This window comes from Tasmannia lanceolata, unplaced genomic scaffold, assembly GCF_043159265.1.
Source record: "Tasmannia lanceolata isolate RefF3 unplaced genomic scaffold, GAP_Taslan_0.1 ptg000019l, whole genome shotgun sequence".
Classification (NCBI taxonomy): Eukaryota; Viridiplantae; Streptophyta; class Magnoliopsida; order Canellales; family Winteraceae; genus Tasmannia; species Tasmannia lanceolata.
Genome location: NW_027518696.1, coordinates 24,417,894 through 24,443,451, shown reverse-complemented (window position 1 = coordinate 24,443,451; position 25,558 = coordinate 24,417,894).

Sequence of the window (25,558 nt, the reverse complement as noted above, 5' to 3'; positions counted from 1 at the left end):
AGCAGGTTTGAAAATTCTTCTGTCCCTTGTCACATGTCTAACTTCATCCAATTCAGGCTCATCATAAGTGATAATTTGAGGGACTTGTGGCTCGTAGGTGATTACCAAGAGAGGTACTGACTCTCTTGGGTATGATTCATCACAGAAGATGATTTGGGGTTCAGAAGCGGGTTCTAAAGCACATATGAGGGTGAGAGGGTCAAACTCAGGATCTCCTATGGTTATGGCATTAACGGTAGCAAGAGGATTTGCATGACCAGGCAGCGGGTTTTGGGTGACATTGGGTCTTGGTTGGAATGCAATGACTTTCTCATCAATGAGTTTCTGGATTCTATATTTCAAGGCAATGCAGTTGTCAGTAAGATGACTAGGACCTCTGTGGTACTCACAGTGTAGGTCAGCTCGCCAATTTGCAGGTAGAGGATTGGGGGGAGGCCGGATGGCAGGTAGGGTTATGCGACCTGAAGCAAGACACTGCTTAAGCACCTCTGAAGATGGAATGGGAAGAGGGGTAAATTCTACCCGGGTTTGTTGCCGAGGTGCGGTCGCGGGTTGAGCATAGTCCATCACTAAAGGTTCTTGGGATTTAGAGGATTGAGCATTGGAACGAGAGATACTACTGACTTGGGCTGGCGGGGATTTTTTGAAATCTCTGGGGTTTGGGTTGCTACGGTTAAATACACCTTGAGCCATAGCCTCCTCTATTTGGGTGCCTGCCACAATGAAATGCTTGAAGTTTGGATAATATTGTAATGACATGTGATACTGGAGTTGGGGGGAAATATTTTTCATGATTATTTGAACCTGCTCCTCCTCAGACGGGCGCTCCATCATCTGAGTTGCTATTCTCCTCCATCTTTTCACAAAAATCAGAAAGGATTCCCTCGAGTCTTGCTTTGTTCTCTCTAAATCCTTTCTGGTGATTTCTGTCCCATCATCATATTTGAACTGCCTGATGAATTGCTCGCTGATATCCTTCCATGTCCTGTAACGAGTCTTGTCCAAGACCATGAACCATCTCCTAACAACCTTGGTTAGGGAAACTGGGAACAATTGAGCCATTTGCTCAGGAGATAAGCCTTGAGGCTGACACATGATGGTGAACATTTGCAAATGTGTGATTGGACAACCCACACCATCATATTTGTCGAAATCGGGCATTTGAAAATTAGCAGGAAGGCGGATTTCGGGAAATAGAGTAAGATCACTGGGATTGAAACCACCCTGGTCTTGAAACTGAATGTCTTGAACTTTCCTGGTAAGAGTCTCTAATTTCTCCATAACAGACTTATCAACCATGAACTGAGAAGGCCTACTGCGATCCTCGCTGTACTGCTCTTTTTCTAAGTCTTCTTCGGCTTTATCAGGGATATTGATGAACACTGGTTGGGCAGGTGCTGCTGAAGTAGCTGCTTGGTGCATAGGCCCTTTATCCTTGGACAACGATGGTCCCAACTTTTCAGAAAGCTGAGCCTTGATAACTCGGTTCTCTTCTTTGAGTTCTTGAAGCTGTTGGAGAATCAAGGTAAGAGTATCGGTAATAGCAGCGGGTGGAAGGCCATCTTGGTTATCTGCCATTGGTGAGGATGAGAAAGAAGGAGATGCTGGGGTTCTCAGAGAGGGTGGTGGAGAGACAGAATTCCTCTCCAATCGTGAAGAGACCCGAAGCCAAGGAGCAGTGGGGTTAGCTATGGTGTTTACTGCCCTGAAATATTTGAAAGACATTTTAAAATCAGAAAGAAGTAGACAATGATGCACGCATAGACCAAGATGATGAGAGAGAAAGATGAACTTTATTGATCAATCATTGAAGCTTGAGTACAAGGTTCATTCTTTCAAAGATAAACGGATAAGATTAAACATGGAACTAAGCATTCTTTTTAGACTTCTTCTTTGGACGACAATCTTGCTCAGCTGACTCTTTTAAAGGTTTGATGATCCTGACATCCCAAGCAGATGAAACGACTTTGACAACCTTGGGCTTGAGATCCTCAGGCGGATAAAAATGACGAAGGGGAGGCACAATAGATTGCTCCCTTCCATACTGACGCAGGATCCTGGCAGGAACATAGAAGGAAGTCTTTTTGAGGCCAAGAAGGCGAACATAGTTAGCTTCTCCAGTGTTGAAGATGGCTTCTTGGATTCCAGGAATTTGCCAATAAATCTGATCTTGTTGACGAGAATTTAACCATTCAACCCAATCACTTTTATGATCAAAGAAAACATCATGACGCCATTCACTGAAGGTGTATAATGTATGATCGAAATGCACAGGAGCTGCGATTTTTAGCTTGTGGCATAACCACACCTGAAGTAAAGCAGGACATCCTGAGAAAGAACCAACGAAGGAGCGAACATAAGAGCCTGGACCTGAGCTGGCACGAAGACGAGCCATATCGTCCAAACCATTGAAGGTTTCTGCAAGCATAGTAGGAATTGGATTGGCACCACGATCCATTTGATCGACGAGGTCCAAGAGAACAGCTGATGCAAAGCGAGAAGGCTGGACAGTGAGGAACCTAGCAAAAGAGCAGAATCTCAGAGCACGACGTCGGGCTTTCTGAATATCAACAGCACCAATGTGTCCAACAGGAGGGTAAATGTCAATCAGTTGTTGCATGGACACTTCTTGGCCTTTGATGAAAGAGTTCATGGACTCATCTGGATTATTCATCAAGCGAAGGAACAAAGGACGATAATCCGGAACACAGGATGGCTTCACTAGAGGACCATCCACAGGATATTCCAATAAGGCACACCATTCTTCAAAGGTGGGCCACATTTCTTGGTTGCCAAAACGGAAGACATGATGATCGGGATTCCAACATTCTGATGCGACATAAAGTAATCCCCAATTGAGCTTAATGGTTGCCACGTAGCCGAAGAGATTTTTCTCTTGCTCACTTATGGCATAGATATGGGATTCTCTTAATGTACCACGGATCCAATCAAGAATTGCACGAGTAGACATGGTGCCTGCAAGCCAAGAGAAGGGATAAAGAATGATCAGGATTACATGAACACGAGATTGGGATAAGTTCCTGCCAGTATAAAGAAAGTATGGATACATGATCGAATCACATGATAGAAGATTGAAAATCGTACGATCAAGAGATGGGATGAGATAGTATAGGATTGCTTTCAACGGATAGATCATGAATGACTAATCCTATGAGATCTTTGGAAATGAATAGGATTTATATCCTAACCCCAAAGGGAAAGTTTTTTAATCTTCGCACATTTTAACAGTGTTACCTGAAGGCATCAAACCCTAATCCTAATCTAGCGGAGTGGAGAGAGGATCTCGACTCATGACTTTGTTTGTGTACCTAAGGACCGATCGTAGCCATTGGAAGATGGACTATGGCCTAATCTAGACACAAGTGGGTAGGATGTCCTAAGCTAGGCTCACACACGTGATGCACATGTGTTCGTATACTATATGCATGTGTGGGTTAGTCTAAGGGTAAGGCCAAGAGTTCCCTTAGCGCGAATCCATGTTCGATATACTGTACCAGTGTCCGGCGTATCAGTACGTGAACAAGAGATCCGTTTACGCACCATAAGGTGCTAGGCTAAGGGTGGAATGCTTCTCTAGCACAGAGGCACCAGGTGATGAAATCCCAGTCAACCATGCTAGATAACACTCCGGGTTCCTAAAATAGGACGTGTGTGCACGTGAGATGCAAGGGTTTAGATGCAAGTGATGTAAGTGTGTGCAATAAGTTCGCGCAATCTATGATGCCTTCAGGTTTTGTTAAATTAAGTTTGAGTAAAATGTGATGAGAAAATAAAGCATACAAACTAATCTAATAAGCATAGAAATGATAGAGTTTTTATGAGCCAGTTAAATTAAATTCAAATGAATTATCTTTTGAAAATTTAATGAAGTTAGGTAATCCCTAGCAGAGTCGCCAAACTGTGGGACCCGATCCCGCGAGAGGGGTGGGGCACGAGCCTCCACGCTCTCTCTTGGTCTCTCGTACCCACGCGATTGGCGTGTGCATTTTATGATTGATTTTAATTCATCTTTTATGTGAACTTGGGATCACTAAGGCAATCCGAATTCCACACAAAAGAGACTGACAGAGTCGCCACCTAGATGTGGGATCTAGGACCCATAATTAACCAGAAATCTAGACTCGCTACCTGGTTACAAGAATGGAAGGTATGGGGAGTTATCCACCACATGCACCATTCCTGCCCGATAATCGGTCTTCAATTCCAAAAGTTAACTCTTTAAAATTTATTTTAAATGGCTCATTCAACTCTTTGTTAGTGTGCGAACTATGTGACATGCATCCTATGACCTAATTTCAGTGTGAATCCTAAATGTGTATCTTGATTTCTTAATTTGTCTGGATTCAATCTAAGTGAAAGTTCTCCTAAAATTCTAATTTCATCAGAAGTCTTAAGTGATCTAATTAAGCATTTACAAGAAAATTAATATACAAAACCCCACAATTTGTTGTGGAGCCGACTCGCGGTTGGTATGCCATCAGACATCCAAGCTGCCTACGTACCCAAGCCTCTCTGGGATCAGAGTCGACGTAGTTCGGTGCACCTAAGCTAAGCTACATATGCCTAACTCAACTAAGACACCGACCTAGACGGATTTGACTGTTTCAACAGTTTTAAGAGGAGTTATTTAATTCAAGTTGAGGATTTTATTATCCTAGGATTTCATCTAAGATTCTATATGATTCTTATCTAAATGCAAGTTGTTCCTTAGACTAATGCAGGTTAGCCTACATCCTAGTTTACTAGGTTTGTCCTAGGGAAAGATTGGGTGACTAGTGTAACTAGACCTATGGCACGGTTGCTATCCATAGCAAACGTACGTGATGAGGCTGGACTCCTAACTCTAGGACTCCCTAAAACTTAAGACTCCCTAAAACTTAGGACAAGACACGACACCAGTGTTCCTAAATTGGGCTCTAAGGGTTCTTATGACAGAAACCGTAATCCAACGATTCCGAAAGACACGAGATGAATCGATTTCAGTTCTTGAAGTTAATGAATTTCAGATTTCAAGGATTTTCAGTTTCTGGACATTTAAGGAATACCAATGGTTCTAGGGTTCACCAATTTCGGCCTCGAATGGCATCCAAGGAAGGGAATCGTGCGCTCTTTCCTTGTGCAATTTAATACTTAGGTTATAGCATCTTATTGCCTGGCATATCTCAGGATTCCGTGGACAGTGAACCTCGGAGCCAACAATACGCTATAGCTTAAATATTCAAATTGTCAAAGATCGAGTGCAATTGGGATAGATTATGGATGCACTGGCCATTTTTCCAGGAAAATCTAAAGATCCTAAAATTTCTGTTTTAATAGATTAAGGAGTTAATATGTGACAGAGATTTAAGGTTCTTTAGAGATTTTCAGATGATTTTCAATTAATTTCGGATTTTCAATGAATTTTATCAATTTTAAACATATGAGTGATTTTACAAGTAAAACTGTTGCAAACGAATTCGAAATGAGTTGAAACTTCTACAGCAGCAAGATATGATGAAATGTAGCTTACTGGAAGATTTTTACATTAAGGTCATATTTAATTTTGATTTAAGCATTAATTGGCCAGATTGTAAAAATAACACAGAAACTACTAGAAATAGAAATCTAAATTCAATGAAATTTCTACAGAAATAAGATATGAGTAAATATAGTATGATGTGAGATTTGCATGAATTTTAAAAACTATTTACTATCAATTTCGGATTTTTCAATTTTCAGCCTAGATTATGAATTAACACTACATCTCATATGAAACAAGATCCAAAGCACTTGAAACTTTTACAAAAACACGAAACTTGAAACCATTATTATGAATTGTATCTGTGATCTGATGTCATTAAAAAGTCTCCCAAAATCTGATAATTTTCAAAGAAAGCATAAAATAATATACCAAACAAAATCCAAAAATTCTCAAAAATGCATGGTAGAATGTATCAGCATCATATTATTTTCCCACAAAATTTCATTATTTTTGGAATCTGTTTAGTATATATTTTATTTTTCTTCGTCGAAAAGATATTTTTGAAGAGTTTTCTATTTTTAAAACAGGATTTTCGAGAAATTACGACTCCGGAAAACATCATTTAATCTTGTTCTGATATGACGAACACAAGAAAATTTTAAAATTCCAAAAAATAGATCATCCTGAGATGGCTATTTTTTCGAATTTCGTAATTTCTGAGCTATTATTTTAAATAAAATTCCACTCTTCACTAAAATTTTCAAAACCCTTTGATTCAATGTCCGATCCGATCCCATGGTTATTTTACTCTATTTAAATAGATCATTGTATTAAATTTCGGGACGAATCGGAATTGAAACAATCTTGCAGATCATGATTTTTAGCTCACACATATAATATTGAATTAAATTCAATTAAATGCTTAAAAATCATGCAAAATACATAAAAGATACCAAACAATCCTGGAAAAATCTGAGAATCGTGTACCTACCTGTAGTCGAGATCCTCGCCCAATCCAAGAGCCGAAAATTTCGAAAAATCTCGCCGACGTGCAATTCGCTCCGCTTTTATTCTTCTTTTTTCTTTGTTTCTTTATTTCGTTCTTTGTTTTTCCTCACTGTAGAGAGAGAGTGTGAGAAATAGAGAGTTTGTGAGTGAGATGGATATGGGGATGGGAGTGAGTGTGATATAGAGAGAGATAGAGATAGATATGACGATAATGAGAGAGATGAATTCGAGAGATAGAGTGAAATACATAAAGACACAGAGAGATAAAGAGAAAGGGAGTGAATGAGACCGAGAGGTTGTGATTGAATCGTGAGAGAGTGAGGAGTGATCGGAGATAGGCCGAGTGACAGATACAGAGGAATAGATAGAGTGAGATGGATAGAGAAAGTGAGACACAACTGTGAGAGTGTGAGAGAAAAAAAAACAAAACAAAACAAAACAGAGTGTAGAATACTCTGTTGTTTTTTCGTTCTTTTTTTTTTAGAAAAAAACGTGCATGAAAGAGGTAAAGGGAGAATGAGAGTGTGAGATATGGTTAGAGAGAGAGAGAGATAAAGAGTGATGGGGAGATGGAGATTGGCAAGGAGGGTAGGGAAGAGAGTGACGAGAGGGATCAAGAAATAGAAACAGAGAACCGGATATTCTCCCCTCTCCACAGAGCTGCTGTTGCAAGCCAAAACCGAGCCTCTGTTTTGAGATGATTATCAGCGTTGCCACTATGTTGAATCATGTTTTCTCTTTTTCTTTTTTCTTTTTTTCACAAAGCTGTTCTTCTCTCCATCCAAAACAGAGAGCCGTGGGGAGTGGCGAGGGGAGTTGGAAGATGAGAGGGATAGGAAGAAACAGATGGAGAGAGTGAGGGAGAGGGTAAGGGGAGATGGATATGGGCTATGGCCGAATGGGAGGGATGTTGGGATGAAACCGAGGGTTGGAAGGGGGAATGGATCAACGAGGGTGATGGGTATTTGAGAGATCGAACCAAGGTTTTTTCCTCACAGCCCAAAAAAAAAAACTGACCTTTCTATCTCCTCCCCCTACCTTCTCTATACGTGGGTTGTCCCAAAAAGAAAAAACCTTTCGAGAGATCCCTCTTGCCACTTTTAACATTATTGCCATCTAATCGGGGGAAGAATTTGGAATTGATTTCCCAACAAAAAAAGAAGGCTGCCGAGTATTATTTCTAATATGGGCCAAGTATTTCCCAAAACTAAATACATATGGAAGAGGGATTTATCAATCGTGACTTTCTTTATGTACCTCATTAACAAAAATGGCTTTATAGAAAATCTTTTACGAGAACTTCTTTCCAATATGGAGGGATGGACCAATAGAAATGTGCTCCGCGATGTAAGTTGATCCCCACCGTCCATTTAGCATGCCATGATGTAAATTGATTGCGTTCCCAATTCATTTCCAGACCATTTATTTAATGAGACGATAGATTGGTTGTATCATTGCCCGCTTGGAACTTCTCAAATTGCTTTCCCATAAGATAGTCCAACCATCCATTGATGGGCCCACAGAAATTGCGTCCCAAAATATTTCCCTCGGATGATTCAAAGCCTCCAATTGCCGGGTTACGACATGAAAAGCCATAAGCTCACCACCCATATTTAATAAGAACAATGTGGGGTACATTGTCTTGATAACATGATCCGAACCGTCTAATCAAGAGACCAAGATGTAGAATGGTTGCGCCCAAAAAATCATTTCCATGAGACGATCTTAACCACTCAACTAATGGGCTTCAATATAAATAGATCATACTCTTCAAATTGCCTCCATATTGATTAATTGGTACCCCACAAATCTTTTCCCTTTTAAATATGGACCCGGAAGAATAAAATTGAATCGCTTTGGGTGGGCCCCACACATATTTAGCGGGCCACTCGTTTTTGAATCCCAATCTTAAACAAATGCTCAATGCAGGCCCTCCGAACGGGTCCAAATTCTCTCTTGCTTTAAATCTTGTGAGCAACCCCTCTCAACAATTATCAGGACGACGCAAAACATGACAGAAATAACCGAAAAGATCGAGAAAACATAGGGGACGGACACCGAAATGGAGAATACTAACAAACTGACAGCGAAACACTAACTTCTTTGTTGATTAAAGCGAATCAAAATGGGGGTGTCTACACTCTCCAATGAAGCGGGAACTTTTTTTTATATATACTTGATGGATTAATTGATTGATTTGGATCGATTCATTGACTTAGATTGATCCCTTTGAGAATTACTTTGTCTCTTGCCGAGAAAATAGGAGTGCGAGTTCCTTGCTGCGGACCAAACTCTCATGATTTGCTAGGATTTTGGGCATTGACCCCCTTTTTGAAAGAATTAGATTTTGCTGGGAATTGAACGCTTTGAGCAGTTGCCCGCGGACTCTGTGGGAAGTAGATGCTAGACTCCATTGGGGACTAGCTTTGCTGATGAGGTGACTATAGAGTAGGCTTAGCTGGGGAATTTGGAGGTTTGACTCGAGATGTGCTCGAGCTTCTCTCATCTCAACTTACTGGAGACATTGGTTTATTCTGATTGTCCTTGTGGATTTGACAGCTTTTATGACTTGGCGTGATTTGCCAAGTCAGAAAAGATGCCCCTAGTTATTTCATACTTCCATGACTAGAGTCTTAAATAAAGCAATACAAGTGCAGGGAAACAAATATTTCATTTCATGAATATTGGATTTACAAAGCTCTGTGTGTAGAGGAAACATGAGAACCATGAGATCAATTCTGCCTGAAAGCTCTCTTTCAAATCTGCCAGCTGACAAAATTTCAATGGCCTGATAGCCTGCTATCCTTCTGAACCTTGTTCTGATTTAATCTGTCTTTCGGAGACGAGACTTCTTGCTTTGGCGTCTGTCACCCCAGCTCTGGGAAAGGTACAAACCATACAAGACCTTGGAGATTTAGACTTGACACGCAACAAACTTCGACAAGTGACAAGTAAAAGACATTGACAAGCACAGGAGGACTTGGATTTCAAGAAAGACTCAACTTGCTTCTTGACCTGACAAATATTTTAAATGGTGAAGGTTAACCACCTTTAGAGTGACTTGAATACCATGCTTAAAAGTGATTCATCCCCTGTTCGGTATTACCGTCATGGTCATTAAACCCCTTTGATTGCTTAGTCTTAAATGCCCCTAGTTTAGAGGAAGATCAAAGCAAGTCATGCTGGCACTATTAGGATTTTGATGGTGCCATTACTGGATTGCAAGTCTTGTCTGCCTCCAGTTGTTCAGCTTCTTTAAAAGTCACTGCCACTGACCAGATCATCTTTTCAGGTTTTCAATCTGGCGGACCGCTTGCCTTAATTTTTGCCTGAATCGCCCTTGCAAGTTTTCAATCCAGCAGGCTCACCTTGATTTTTTTTGCCTAAGCCGCCCTTTTGGATTTCAGCTTAGCAGGTGAATGACCATAACTTTTGCTTAGATCGCCCTTGCGGGTTTTCAATCTAACAGGTCTTCAGACTCCATTTCTTTTTTTTTTCTTTTTTTCTAGCCACAAACCTTTGCTTATTGCACCAAAAGGACTTTTTAGGTAGGTGGGTTTGAAAGAATGGAGTTTAAGTGAGTTTTCCAAGGTTTCTACTTAATCCGGACTGGCCAGACTGCCTACGTACTCCCAAAGGATGAGGATCAGGTCGAGCGTAGTTCAAGGCACAAATGCCCCTGATTTATGGGTTTTGAAAAGAGAATGATTTTGATTTTGTGTAAGCTCAAAAGGGTTTTGCAAAAGATTCTTTTGATATATATATATATATATATATATATATATATATACTTTTAAGAAAGGATTTTTGGTTTGAAGCTCTGGTTGGCCAAAGAAGGCCTTCTGGTGCTTTAAGCATAGTATTTCTTGAGTTGGTCAAGGTTTGTTGGCTCGGTTAGCTTTTCTTCATTTTCATCGAGGAGTCTGACGGCTTTTTCAGGCAGGACTTCGTCAACAATGTATGGACCTGACCATTTCGGCTTGAATTTACCCCTGTGATCATATACCGGTGCCCGGAAGGATTTCAGAACAAGATCTCCTTTCTTGAGGTCTCGAACTCGAACTTTCTTGTTGAAGGCTCTCTCGACGCAGTGTTGATACCCCTGAACATGGTACAATGCTTTCAACCTCTTTTCGTCAATCATTTGTAACTCCTGATATCTAGCTTGAGCCCAAACTGATTCTGTCAACCCAGCTTCCATCATCACTCTCAGGGAGGGAATTCACATTTCAACAGGCAAGATAGCTTCCATTCCGTACACCAGAGAATACGGAGTTGCACCTGGAGAGGACCTGATCGACGTCCTATAGGCCCACAAAGCATACGGGAGTTTGTTCGACCAATCTTTGTAAGTCTCGGTCATCTTGCTGATGATCACTTTGATGTTTTTATTAGCAGCTTCAACAGCTCCCTTTGTTTGGGGTCTATAGGGCGAAGACTTATGATGCTTGATCTTAAACTCCTCACACAGGCGCGCCACCTCCTTCTTGAAATGGGACCCATTGTCTGAAATTAGTTCATGTGGTACTCCATATCTACAAATAATATTTGCTTTGATGAACTTTGCAACAGAAGCCGAGGTCAATGACGCATACGAAGCAGCTTCTATCCACTTTGTGAAGTAATCAATGGCGACCAAGATATACTCATGTCTGCTAGAAGACTTCGGACTTATCTTCCCGATGATATCTATTCCCCATACTGAGAACGGCCACGGTGAAGTAAGAGAAGGTAACTGAGAAGGCGGCACATGGATGAGATTGGCGTAGACCTGACACTTGTGACATTTCTTCACATAGGCGTAGCAATTTGCTTCCATTGTCGGCTAGTAATAACCAAGTCTGAGAATCTTCCTTGACAGCATCTTTCCGTTCATATGTGGTCCACAGACCCCTTCGTGTGTTTGCTCTATGAGTTCAGCCGCTTGATCCTCATCTATACACAAAAGTTAGATTCCATCAAATGACCTTCTGTATAACTCTTCACCACAGATAACAAAGTTAGAGGCCAATTTTTGAAGAGACCTTCGCTCTTTTCCTGAAGCTTCCGGCGGATGTCCTTTGCCTGAGATGAAGTTTTTGATGTCTGTGTACCAAGGCCTGCCATCTAGACACCTTGCTGCTATTTCAATGGCGTTAACATGTGACAGGGCCCATAGAAGCCTTACTTCTAATGGTTGAACCTTCATTGTTGCAGAAATATCAAGCATTGAAGCCAGAGTAGCTAATGCATCAGCAAAATGATTCTTTGTTCAAGATAGGTGAGTGTGGACCCCGATCCGAGAGAGGCGGGGGGACGAGCCCCCACGCGAGTCTCAGGATCATCCACCTGAAGGAGAGCTCCGTCCAGGAACTCTCGAAAGAGTGCCCCTCACAGCATGAGCGACGATGTAAAGTGAGATACCTCTCGATTCGGGGACTAGCCCGGATTCGAGACGCACCTTGAACAAAGAAAGAGTCGCCATCCAAGGAAGCGGGCCCTGGATCCCATGCTGTGCTCTGTCGCAACAGATAACCAGAGATACAAAGGGTCCGTGCCTGATGACGAATGGGGAAGGAGTTAAGCGCCCCCAATTCGCCCAAGTGCAAGCACCTGGTCTCTCATGCCATTTATTATTAACTTTGAAGAGTTTTGGGCAAAAATCATGCGAAATGGGAACAATCATCCCCGAGAAAAAGTCTATCTAAGCATGCATGACCTGGGGATGGGCAAAGAAAATGAACATCCAAATCCTAACTTATCGCATCTAATCCTAACTCATCACATCTAAGAAAGCAATAAACAATCGCATGCATAGCTACAGCTAAGCAGATAATGATAGATATAATGAGATAAGGAAAGCAAATATCTAATTTTAGACAGATAATCAAGCTAAGATGAATGGATAAACGCTAAGCAATCAAAGCAGTAAAGTAAACACACTAGCATGCGAGCCTATGCAAGAGATAAGACTAAGAAAATGGCAATCGATCGCACGCTAGAAGAACAAAGAAACTAGAATGCATGAGAAATCTAAGATAAGCACACAGCAAGCTAAAAGGTGTAAGAAAAGAAAGAAATCGGAAAATCAACGGCATGTGAGAACCAAAAATGCCAGGGGAAAGAAGATGGAACACACGATAGGCTCAGAGGGCGATTCAAAAGGAATCAAGCCCAGCGATCCTAATCTGCTGAAGATCGGACAAGTGTCGCGATCGTCATGACCTATCGTTGTGCTCAGCGAGGACAATCCCTGTAAAGGGGCCACGCTACCCGTCCCAAAACCCGATAAAACGTCAGAAAACCGATGGAAACCGGAAAATCACGATGAAAACCGAAAATGGAATGAAAAGAGGGCTCCGAGTGACCTGGTAATCACCATCCTTGCCCATTTTTGCTTTTGTTTTGAAATGTTTGAAAATATTTATTAAAAAGGTTTGACTGAACTTGGGTGGACCCAAGCTACCTATGTACCCTGCGGAGAGGGATCAAGCCAACGTAGTTCGGACGGAGCTGGAGAGAAATATTTGTAAAATGGTGTAAAAAAAAAGGATGTAAAAATGGTGATGTAAAAATGGTGTAAAAAAAGGATGACTGGACTCAGGATGCCAGCTGCACGCCTGAGCTGCCTACGTACCCCTCAGCTAGGGATCAAGCCATCTGTAGTTCGGACGAGAATTTCCTAACTACTCCTAATGACTCTTGATTTTTGAGATTTTTGGTTTTTCAGATGTTTTTTGAAGTGTTTTTGAATTTTTGACACAAGAGGACAGAATCCTATCATCATAAGGGTAGGATAGACTCCTGATGTCCCGCAAAGGTTGGACAGCATCCTATGCTTTGCGGGGGCATTGGACAGAATCACGACTCTGCAAGGGTTAGACAGCATCCTATACCTTGCAGGAGCGGATAAAAATCACATGACTTGATGAGAGGTTGGACAGAATCCTAACCCCTATGATGATAGGACAGACTCCTGAAAGACTGAAGGACTGTCTCCTATGCTGGAGACTGACTCATATATGAAAGGACAGACTCCTAAACTCTCTATGACAGACTCTAAAGAGGAAGAAATCCCTTAACCTGCGAAAACTCTAAGGCAGGAAGGGAAGGGGGTTGGCTCAAGAAGCATTCCGTCATAGCCTGAAGCCCGACAAGATATTCCCAAAATCGATATATCGTCCATAAACTGGTCAAAGTCCTGAAGACCAAGGAATTTCCTGACACCGAGGAAGATCCCAAAAATAGAAGAAGAACCAGTAGAGTGAGAGAATGAGACAATGGAAATGGGACATTGAAGCTCAAATCTAGTTGAAACTGGAAGGTAAAATGTGCAAGTTACCCTTAAAGTCCAGAACAAGAAATTAGAATAAAGGGCCAAACCTATTACATTTCGAACGAAACATACACATGTCTTTTGGATGCCTACTGTAAAGATCAGGAAGAGAAAAACGTAAGGATGCAAGGGACTGGATCCTTGCCCTTACACAGCCTCGGTACACTTCAAAAGTTGAGTATCAAAGTGAGGTTCAAGTTGGGAATGAGACTACATTTCCATCTTCTCTAGTGGAAATATAAACTCCATTTGCTAACGGGTCACGGGCTAAGAAATCTATAGAGGGTTCACTTGTATTTTAAGTGATCTCTCCCCTTGACAGAATCTGAATCAAAAGGGGGCATCATACGGGTGCTGGGCTTATACAATATATGATCCACGATCGACCTCCACATTTCGATATTTGATAATGGCACTACCAATTTGGTTGCACTCCAATAAAGACCACGGGTAGGGAATGTAATCTAGACCAAGAAATGAAATCTATCATTAGGAAAAATATTAGCCCAACAATTCATACATAGCAGGACAAAGGGACACGATATGAGAAAATTGAACATGCGTTATCTCCTTCTTGTGTATGAGTTATGCTGCAAAGACCTTGAACAGATTATGGACTGTACATCGTCATAATTTGAGCAATGCAGGTCTTACCGTATTTCAATGATCACACTCTCTCATTATAAACCAAGAATGAAAACTTTGATGCCTTGCACGGGTTCTGATGTCCGATTGTGGCCGAATAGAATACTAGACACAACAGAGAGAGCATATGTGCTTAGTCCTTTCCTGAAATCAATCTGAATTTAACAAAACAGGGAGTGAAATGTAGCTAGGACTAACTTAAGGGATTCATCAAAAGGAAGTAGCAGAAAGATGACAATCAAGAGAAAAATGGGTTTCATACAGATACCTCCCAAGATCCAAGCAACAATCACACAAGATTCATGGAACAGAATTCAAAGAAGCTGTAAAGCAACAAATTGCTAAACATAGCAAACATCAAAGCCAAGATTACCCACACAAGATTAAACAAGAAGTGAAATTGCAAGGAGAAGATAGAACTGATATTACCTCTCGACCACGTCTTCTCCTCTTTGCCCAAAATGCCCAAGAAAATTCTTTCTTCTACCCAAGTAAATTCTTCTCCTTTTCTTCAATTTCCACAAAACCAGAGAGTTCTCAGATCTCTCTCCTTTCCCTTTTCTTCTTCTTCTTATGCTAATTGAAATTCCAAGGGTGGTCCCTAGTACGGCAACTATGAGGAGTGAGAATTAATTAGGTTTCTAACAAGTTTTAATCTTTTGAAAACTCAAACCTAAATTGGAAATTAAGAGATCAAAATGAAATTCAAGCACACAAGTTAAATCTAGAGGTGCAATGCAAAGTAAAGAGCTAGAGTTCAAGAGAGAGTGCACCTGAGATTTAAAGTGGTTCGGTCCTCAAAACGCGAGGCCTACTCCACTCCACCAACAAAGACCCGTTGATGGCTTCACTAAGAGATCTTCTTAACTTCGGCGAAGATCGGTGCCGATTACAAATTCCGATCACCTTTAACCTTGGTGGCAATCTTCACCACGGAGAGTGGGCTACGCTTCTCCGAACACTCGCCCGAATACAATTTCTTGAATATGAAAGAAAGAACAAAAATCCCTCACAAGGGTTTACAACTTTGCAGAAGATGTACAAATATAGCCTATAGATCCGAATCCTAATCTTAGATGATTAGAGGCATAAACAAGTTTGATTCACTCTAAGGATGTTCAACTAGGTTTTTAGAGTGTTAGGATTGATAGTCTTGAAGTTTAGAATGCCCATATATATAGGAAAACCAAAATATGACCGTTCAATGGCATTGTGGTAATTCCAACAAAATTCCCAACGGCTCAAAATATGACCGTTACAGTGTTCTCGGAGTTCCGAGAAAAAATCTCGGAGTTCCGGGAATACAAACAGAAGATGAAAAAAAGTCTACTGCACCATTTCTCGGAGTTTCGAGAATTTCTCTCGGAGTTTCGAGAAGCCTATGAAGAGCAGATTTTCACTTCATGTTTTTGGGCTTCCAACTTAACACCAAGTTGGGATTGCTATGAGGGTTCCAAGGTGTTGGAACACCACAAAGACAATCACATATAAATTTTGGGTGTGTGTTTATTTCCTTAGTTATGCCTCTTAAAATCTAAAACTAAGATTGGATTTTATACAATCTAAATTGACTTCGATCTTCAATGCGATTCTTCAAGTCTTCATTTGTCTTGGATCACCGATGTCTTTGGCCTTCATAAGCGGTCCAATGCGAGCTTCTTTGGCCTTAATCCAAGCAATGATGTCTTTAAGCAATTATGATCTACAACTTAGACAATCAAACACATTAGTGATCATAAATCACTTGTGTATTGGAATCATCAAAATAAGATGGGAATGCCAAGGTGGAAACCATTGGGCTTACACTAATCCCTCCCAATTTCAGATCTGGGATGATAGGAAATGGGGATCCAATCGGCGGAGTGGGTGGCTATAATGGAGGCAAAGGGTATAGAAGTGGTGGCTATGGGTGGTGGTAATCGGAGAAAATGGGCATTTGACGACCAAAAAAATAAATGGAGGTGACGGCTGGGAAAACAGGGTCATGGAGTTGGATAAGAGAGTAAAAATGGATGAAATGGCCAAGAAATAGGGTTGAGAATGGAGATGGGCGATGGTCGGAGAAGGTGGGTGTAAGCCCAATGGTTTTTACCTTGGCATTCCCATCTTGTTTTGATGATTCCAATACACAAGTGATCATTTATCACTAATGTGTTTGTTTGTCTAAGTTGTAGATCTTGATAAAGTAAGATCAAGGATGCTTGGATTGAAGGCCAAGAAGCCCACATTGGACCACTAATTGGAAGGCCAAAGTCATCAAGCAAGAAGTCATGAAGACTTGAAGACATGAAGAAATTAATATTGAAGACCATTTCTTAATGTAATTGATCCAAACCTAGATTAGGTTTTTTGAGGCATAATTAAAGTAATCTCACACACCCTAAATAAACAAGTGATTGTATTTGTGGAGTTCCAACACCTTGGAACCCTCATAGCAATCCCATCTTGGTTGAGAACTGGAAGCCCAAAAACAGAATTGAAAATCTGCTCTGCATAGGCTTCTCGGAACTCCGAGAGTTTTTCTCGGAACTCCGAGAATTCTCGGAACTCCGAGAATTATTCTCGGAACTCCGAAAAAATGGTCCAGTAGACTTTTTCCAACTTCTGTGTGGCTTCTCGGAACTCCGAGATTTTTTCTCGGAACTCCGAGAATTCTCGGAACTTCGAGAATTATTCTCGGAACTCGGAGCTCCGAGAACACTCCAACGGTCTGAAAAAGAGCCGTTTGGAATCTTGCTGGAATTACCGTAATGCCACTGAACGGTCATATTTTGTTTTTCCTATAAATATGGGTGTTCTAAACATACAAACCATCAATCCTAACACTCTTAAACTTCATTTGAATACCCAAGAGTGAATCAAGCTTCAATTGTGCCTCTCATCACCAACTCTAGGATTTGGATCATAGGCTCTCAATTGTACATCTTTTGTAACCCTTGTGAAGGGATTTTTTAGTTCTTTCTTTCATCTTTCAAGATTTGTATTCGGGCGAGTATTCGGAGAAGCGGAGCCCTTTTTTCTCCGTGGTGAGGATTGCCACCAAGGTTAAAGCAATTGTAATTGGCACCGATCTTCGCCAAGGTTAAGAAGATCAAATAGTGAAGCCATCAACGGGTTTGGTTGGTGGAGTGGAGTAGGCCTCGGGTTTGAGGACCGAACCACTTTAAATCTCGGGTGCACTCTTTCTATCTCTTTGCTCTTTCATTTGCATTGGACCATTAGATTTAACTTGTATGCTTAAAATATTATTTTTGATCTCTTAATCGGTTTAAGTTTTTCAAATTGGTAAATTCTAGTTTTCTTAAACAACCGTATTCTCCCTCCTCATAGTTGCCATTTCTATTATAACTTGGGACCCCCTATATCGGATTTTCACTTGGTATCAAAGCCTTGGCTCTTAAAAGATTTTAAAATTTTTGTAAAAGTTATTTCAAAATCTAACTAGGGAAAGATTTTATTTGGCAACTTCTTATTGTGAAATGGCACACCAAATTGGAACCGGACTTCCGGAAGGCCATTCCACAACTAGACCTCCTTTCTTCAATGGGTCAAACTATGGATATTGGAAAACAAGGATGCGCATCTATCTTCTTTCGATAGATGTGGAACTTTGGTACATTGTTGAAAATGGATACAATGTACCTTCCAATCCTTTTGAAGAATGGAATATGGTAGAGAAAAGGCAAGCTAATTTGAACTACAAAGCAATAAATTTCTTGTTTTGTGCCTTAGCTACCGAGGAGTTTAATAGAGTTGCTCTTTTTGATTCCGCCAAGACTATTTGGGATACCCTTGCAACTACCCATGAGGGAACATCACAAGTCAAGGATTCCAAAATAAACTTGTTAAAGAGCAAGTATGAAATGTTTAGAATGAGTCCAAACGAGAGTATTTCGGAAATGTATACTCGTTTTTCTATCATTTCTAACGAACTAGCTAATCTTGGTAAATCTTATCCTAACGATGAGCTTGTGAGTAAGTTACTTAGGTCTCTTCCTCCCCATTGGGATCCAAAGGTGACCGCGATTCAAGAGTCAAAAAATCTCAAGACGCTAACCATAGAGGAGCTCGTAGGATCTCTCATCACCCATGAGATGCTCCTTACTAGCCGACAAGAGGAAAAGAAGCCAAAGGAGAAGGAGAGGGAATTTAGATCCCTAGCACTCAAGGCTTTCAAGGAAGACTCATCAAGTGAAGTGGATAGTGACGAAGAAGAAGCTTTACGAAGATTCAAGAGCTTGTGGAGAAAGAAGCATAAGAAAGATAAGAAAAAGAAAGAAGAAAGTGATGTTGATGGAGCCTTAAGATGCTTCAATTGCAAGAAGATAGGACACAAAAGACCGGATTGTCCACTTCTAAAATCAACTTCCTCTAAGTACAAGGGTAAGAAGGATTGGAAGAAGCATAAGGCTCTTACCGCCGGTTGGGATGCGTTAAGCACATCGGGCAAAAGCTCAAGTGAAGGGGAAGAAAATAAAAAAGATGATCTTTGCTTCATGACATTCACCCATGAAGTTGAGGTAAACTCTAACCCCTCATATTCTTCATCTAGTAGTAAAAGTGATAGCATACCTTATGATGAATTATGTGAAACCTTGCATACCCAAATTTCCAAAAACAAAGTTCTTAAAAAATCCATTTTAAAGTTAGAAAAAGAACTTGAATTTTTGAAAAGTGATTTATCTTCTTCCATATCTCAAGAACAAGTTACACTTGAAAATCATAAACTTGAGATTAATACCCTTAAGGGTAGTTTGGATGAGAAAACTTGCCAACTTTTAAAATTTCAAAATATGGCAAGCTCCTCCAATTCTTATGAAGATGAAAGAAATGAGCTTTTAGTTCAAACATCCCATCTTCATAATGAAAATGAAAGACTTAGATTATGTTTACATGGATTTCTAAATGGAAATAAAATTATTGACATAATCCTAAGTAAAACTAGTCTTAGACCTCAACATGCTTATCATGATAGGACTAGTGTATCTAACCCTCTTGTTAGATGCCATTTTTGTGGAATGAATGGTCATTACCAATTCCAATGTGCATCCAAGAGTAGGGCTAGATGTGGGACCAAGAAATCTTGGGTTCCCAAAACCCCCATATGATGATATTCATATTGTGTAGATTAGGGGTTTTTGAACTTAAAATTGAATATATTTCATTTGTATGTTTTTTTTGATAACCCCTCTTGTATTGTAAAATTATTTTAACTAGGGGGAGTTAAAATTGAATTTTTCTTTGAAAAATGGGGAGCTTTAAAATTGTAAATTTTAAAACCCTTGTTTTTCTTACCCCTTCTTTTTGTTGATGACAAAGGGGGAGAAGAATCTAGAGTAAAGTCTCTAGTGTAAGAAAAATGTGAAAAGAGTATATGCTTTGATTTGTAAATCTCTTGTGCTTGTCATCATAAAAAAGGGGGAGATTGTAAGCCCAATGGTTTTTACCTTGGCATTCCCATCTTGTTTTGATGATTCCAATACACAAGTGATCATTTATCACTAATGTGTTTGTTTGTCTAAGTTGTAGATCTTGATAAAGTAAGATCAAGGATGCTTGGATTGAAGGCCAAGAAGCCCACATTGGACCACTAATTGGAAGGCCAAAGTCATCAAGCAAGAAGTCATGAAGACTTGAAGACATGAAGAAATTAATATTGAAGACCATTTCTTAATGTAATTGATCCAAACCTAGATTAGGTTTTTTGAGGCATAATTAAAGTAATCTCACACACCCTAAATAAACAAGTGATTGTATTTGTGGAGTTCCAACACCTTGGAACCCTCATAGCAATCCCATCTTGGTTGAGAACTGGAAGCCCAAAAACAGAATTGAAAATCTGCTCTGCATAGGCTTCTCGGAACTCCGAGAGTTTTTCTCGGAACTCCGAGAATTCTCGGAACTCCGAGAATTATTCTCGGAACTCCGAGAAATGGTCCAGTAGACTTTTTCCAACTTCTGTGTGGCTTCTCGGAACTCCGAGATTTTTTCTCGGAACTCCGAGAATTATTCTCGGAACTCGGAGCTCCGAGAACACTCCAACGGTCTGAAAAAGAGCCGTTTGGAATCTTGCTGGAATTACCGTAATGCCACTGAACGGTCATATTTTGTTTTTCCTATAAATATGGGTGTTCTAAACATACAAACCATCAATCCTAACACTCTTAAACTTCATTTGAATACCCAAGAGTGAATCAAGCTTCAATTGTGCCTCTCATCACCAACTCTAGGATTTGGATCATAGGCTCTCAATTGTACATCTTTTGTAACCCTTGTGAAGGGATTTTTTAGTTCTTTCTTTCATCTTTCAAGATTTGTATTCGGGCGAGTATTCGGAGAAGCGGAGCCCTTTTTTCTCCGTGGTGAGGATTGCCACCAAGGTTAAAGCAATTGTAATTGGCACCGATCTTCGCCAAGGTTAAGAAGATCAAATAGTGAAGCCATCAACGGGTTTGGTTGGTGGAGTGGAGTAGGCCTCGGGTTTGAGGACCGAACCACTTTAAATCTCGGGTGCACTCTTTCTATCTCTTTGCTCTTTCATTTGCATTGCACCATTAGATTTAACTTGTATGCTTAAAATATTGTTTTTGATCTCTTAATCGGTTTAAGTTTTTCAAATTGGTAAATTCTAGTTTTCTTAAACAACCGTATTCTCCCTCCTCATAGTTGCCATTTCTATTATAACTTGGGACCCCCTATATCGGATTTTCAGTGGGAGTGGCCGGATTCCGGTGGGCGGCTGGGATGGTAGTGGTGGTGGAGAGGGGCTTTAGGAAGATGGGTAGGAAATAAAAAAGGGTAAAACGGAGGATGTGGGTGGCGTTAATGGTCATGCGAGGTGGGGTTTCCATGGAGGAAGGTGGAGGTAGTGGCGGCCATGGAGGAGGAGGAGAAGGTGATGGAGGAGAAGATGGGTGTGGCCGTTAATGGTGGAGGCGCAGCCGGAGTTGGGAGAGTTTGGGTTTTCAAAAATGGGTTTTTGGGAAAAACGGCTGAGATGGAGAAGAGGGTTTGGATGGTGTGGGTGATGGAGATGAGGAAGAAAATGGGGGTTATGGAGGCTCAGATTCCGGTAGGTGGCTAGACGGAGATGAAGAAGAGGATGGTCGTTGGATTTTTTGAAGATGGGTTTGGGGAAATGGTAGAGATGGCTGGTGGGGGGAGGTTGCTGAGAAGGGGGTTTGATGGTGGTGGTGGTGGAGTAGTCGTGCGAAGGCCAGCCGGAGAAGGTGGGGTTGGCCGGCCGAAGGTGGGGTGGGTAGGTTGCAGAGATGGGTTTTAAAGGGGTTTCGATGGTGTAGGAGATGGGGATGGTGGCTGAGAAGGGGGGTGGAGATGAATGGAGAAAGAAGATGGAGAGGTTGTGGGATAGGCTTGCCGGATTCCAGCAAGCTTGTCGGAGAAGATGGAGATGGGGTAGGCTTTTTCCTTCTCTGCCTCTCTCTCTCTCTGTTTTATTTTCCAACGAAAATGAGACCCCCCTCCTCCTCTTCCTCTTTTTTTTTTGTTTTTTATAACTAGGGTTAGGGACCTAGTTCTAATCCACACCATCCATCTCCTTTGATGGCCTAGATCACTTCTCCTTGTGCTAAAATCTGAAACCCTAAACATGTGCTTTCCATCATGGCCCTACACTTGTCTCCATTTTGATCTTAGGGTCCTTGCTAATTGCTTATAGAGGAAGCAATACCAGTCTTCCAAGAATGCCCTTTTGGAGAGGGGGATTTTACTCTTTTACCCATTTTATAGAAAAAGCAACATATTTGCCAACCCATTCTTATCTGGACAGCCCCCCTTTTGGGTTATTTTCACTGGCTTTTCTCTGCCCAGGGCACCCCCTCGACCTGACTAATTCGACCCTCTTCTACACTATTTTTCGAAATAAACCTCATTACCCAGGTGAATTCTGTTGAATCTCTACGAAACTTCATGGGGCCCACTGACGGTCTCGAGCTATCCCAGATTTAACCATGGAGCCTTAAGTTGCTAATCTATAGGTTATTATTATTTATTTTTTCTTTTCTTTTCTCGAGGACTTATCCGGGTCCAGCTGCTCAAGGATTTTCCAAAAAAATTATATATATATTTTTTAAATTTTTTTAGGGCTTGCTCAAAATGGGGTGTCTACAGATGCCCCTCTTTGGCAGAGTGTGCTTGTCGCACGAAAGCCAAAGTCGAATAGACAGCACATTTTGACTGACCCAAGGCTTTAAACAAAAAGAATGTAAGGGGATAACGAAATTGATTGACGAGACAGATTCTCATCGGATCAATTAAGAAAGAAATGATAAGATGAATTGACGAGACAGATTCTCGTAAAGAAAACTGAGATGCTGAAACATTGAGACAGACTCTCAAGGAATAGTGAGACAGACTCTCACAAATTGCAGAATGGAATGATTAGACAGCCTCTAATTAAACCACTGAGGGATTTGGAGATTACAAAGCGGAATGATTAGACAGCATCATGATCATTCTTAAATTATGATCTGAGAAGATAGCATCTTGACAGACCAACAAAGCGGAATGATTAGACAACATCATGATCAAACCTGAATTGGGATCTGAGATGACAGCATCTTGACAGATGAACAAAGCGGAATGATTAGACAGTTATCATGATCAAACCTAAATTAGGATCTGAGAAGACAGCATCTTGACAGATGAACAAAGCGGAATGATTAGACAGGATCATGATCAAACCTAAATTGGGATCTGAGAAAACAGCATCTTGACAGATGAACAAAGCGGAATGATTAGACAGCATCATGATCAAACCTAAATTGGGATATGAGAAGATAGCATCTTGACAGATGAACAAAGCGGAATGATTAGACAACATCATGATCAAACCTAAATTGGGATCTGAGAGATAGCATCTTGACAGATGAACAAAGCGGAATGATTAGACAGCATCATGATCAAACCTAAATTAGGATCTGAGAAGACAGCATCTTGACAGATGAACAAAGCAGAATGATTAGACAGTATCATGATCAAACCTAAATTAGGATCTGAGAAGACAGCATCTTGACAGATGAACAAAGCGGAATGATTAGACAGTTATCATGATCAAACCTAAATTAGGATCTGAGAAGACAGCATCTTGACAGATGAACAAAGCAGAATGATTAGATAGTATCATGATCAAACCTAAATTAGGATCTGAGAAGACAGCATCTTGACAAATGAACAAAGCGGAATGATTATACAGCATCATGATCAAACCTAAATTGGGATATGAGAAGACAGCATCTTGACAGATGAACAAAGCGGAATAATTAGACAGTTATCATGATCACACCGAAATTGGGATCTGAGAAGACAGCATCTTGACAGATGAACAAAGCGGAATGATTAGACAGCATCATGATCAAACCTAAATTGGGATCTGAGAAGACAGCATCTTGACAGATGAACAAAGCGGAATGATTAGACACCATCATGATCAAACCTAAATTGGGATCTGAGAAGACAGGATCTTGACAGATGAACAAAGCAGAATGATTAGACAGCATCATGATCATTCCTAAATTGGGATCTGAGAAGACAGCATCTTGACAGATGAACAAAGCGGAATGATTAGACAGCATCATGATCAAACCTAAATTGGGATCTGAGAAGACAGCATCTTGACAGATGAACAAAGCGGAATGATTAGACAGCATCATGATCAAACCTAAATTGGGATCTGAGAAGACAGCATCTTGACAGATCAACAAAGCGGAATGATTAGACAATCATCATGATCAAACTACTCTAGAAATCAAGAACTCGAAACTCAAGAAGGAACAATTTTGATTCAAGAAATCGAGATTTCGATCGATTCCATTACAGGATTGATTGTCTCTTGCCGAGAACTTTAGGAGTGCGCGATCTCTGTTGAAAACCAGACACCTGTAACTTGCTGAGGTTTTGAGTATTGACCATTTTTTCTGAGAGAACTGAATTTTGTCGGAGATTGAAGGCTGCGCGAGCAAATTCTAAACTCCGCTAGGGAAACTGATTTTCTTGGAGACTTGACTCTTCTGAAGAGTGGACTCGACTGAGGAGTTTAGAGGTTTGGCTTGAGATGTGCTCGTACCCTTCTTATCTTAACTTGTTGGAGACATTGTTACTGATTGCCTTTGTGTGCTTGACATCTTTTATGACGCAAGTCATACAAGATGCCCCTAGTATATTGTGTTTCCTTGACAAGAGTTTTAAGGAGGCAGGACAATGATGGTTGAAGAAAAGATGCTTCGTTTCATGAAGGCTCGAGGATGCAGAGTTTTTTTTTATTTTTTATGAAGAGAGTTGGACAATCACCATGATGGCTGAGTCTGAAAATCCCTTCTTTCGCATTGCTCACTTTTGGAGGCTTAAGGTCTCTGGTAGGTTTGAACAAGATGTCTCCCGCCCCTTCTGATACCTAAACCAGGATCTACTCTGAATTTTCTTCGCATTTTGGAGGACACGCTCCCATTCTTCCAGCACCCGGCAGTTTGGACTTTGCAAGGAAAGGGAACACAAATATGAAGGAGGAACAGATTTCCAAGGACTCAATCAAAGAAGACTCTTATTGTTCGAAGGACTCGACTAGCTTTCGACTCACTCTTGGATCCGATGTATTATTTTTCAAGGGTATGGCTTGGCCACTCTTAGAGTATTTCGAAGACCGTGTCAAGAGGCACTACTCTCCTCTTTCGGTGTTTATGTCATGGTTATTATCCCTTTCAGATTGCTCGGTTTCAATGCCCCCAGTTTAGAGGAATGTTAAAGTAAGCTTGCTGTCACTACTTGGACTCCGAGATTTTACCCTGGTTGAAGACTGTTTCTCCATCTCAACGATTCGCTTTTTTGTTGGAAGTCATTGCCATTAACCAGATTGCCTTTTCAGGTTTTTGATCTGGCGGACCGCTTGCCCTAACTTTTGCCTGGATCGTCCTTTCGGGTTTTCAATCCAGCGGGCTCGATACCCTAACTTTTGCCTAAGCTGACTTTTCAGTTGTCAACTTAGCGGGTGAATGACCCTAAATTTTGCCTAGACCGGCCTCTCGGGTTTTCAGCCTAGCGGGTCTTCAGACTCCGTCTCCCTTTTTTTTTGACTTTGAACCTCTGCTTATTCA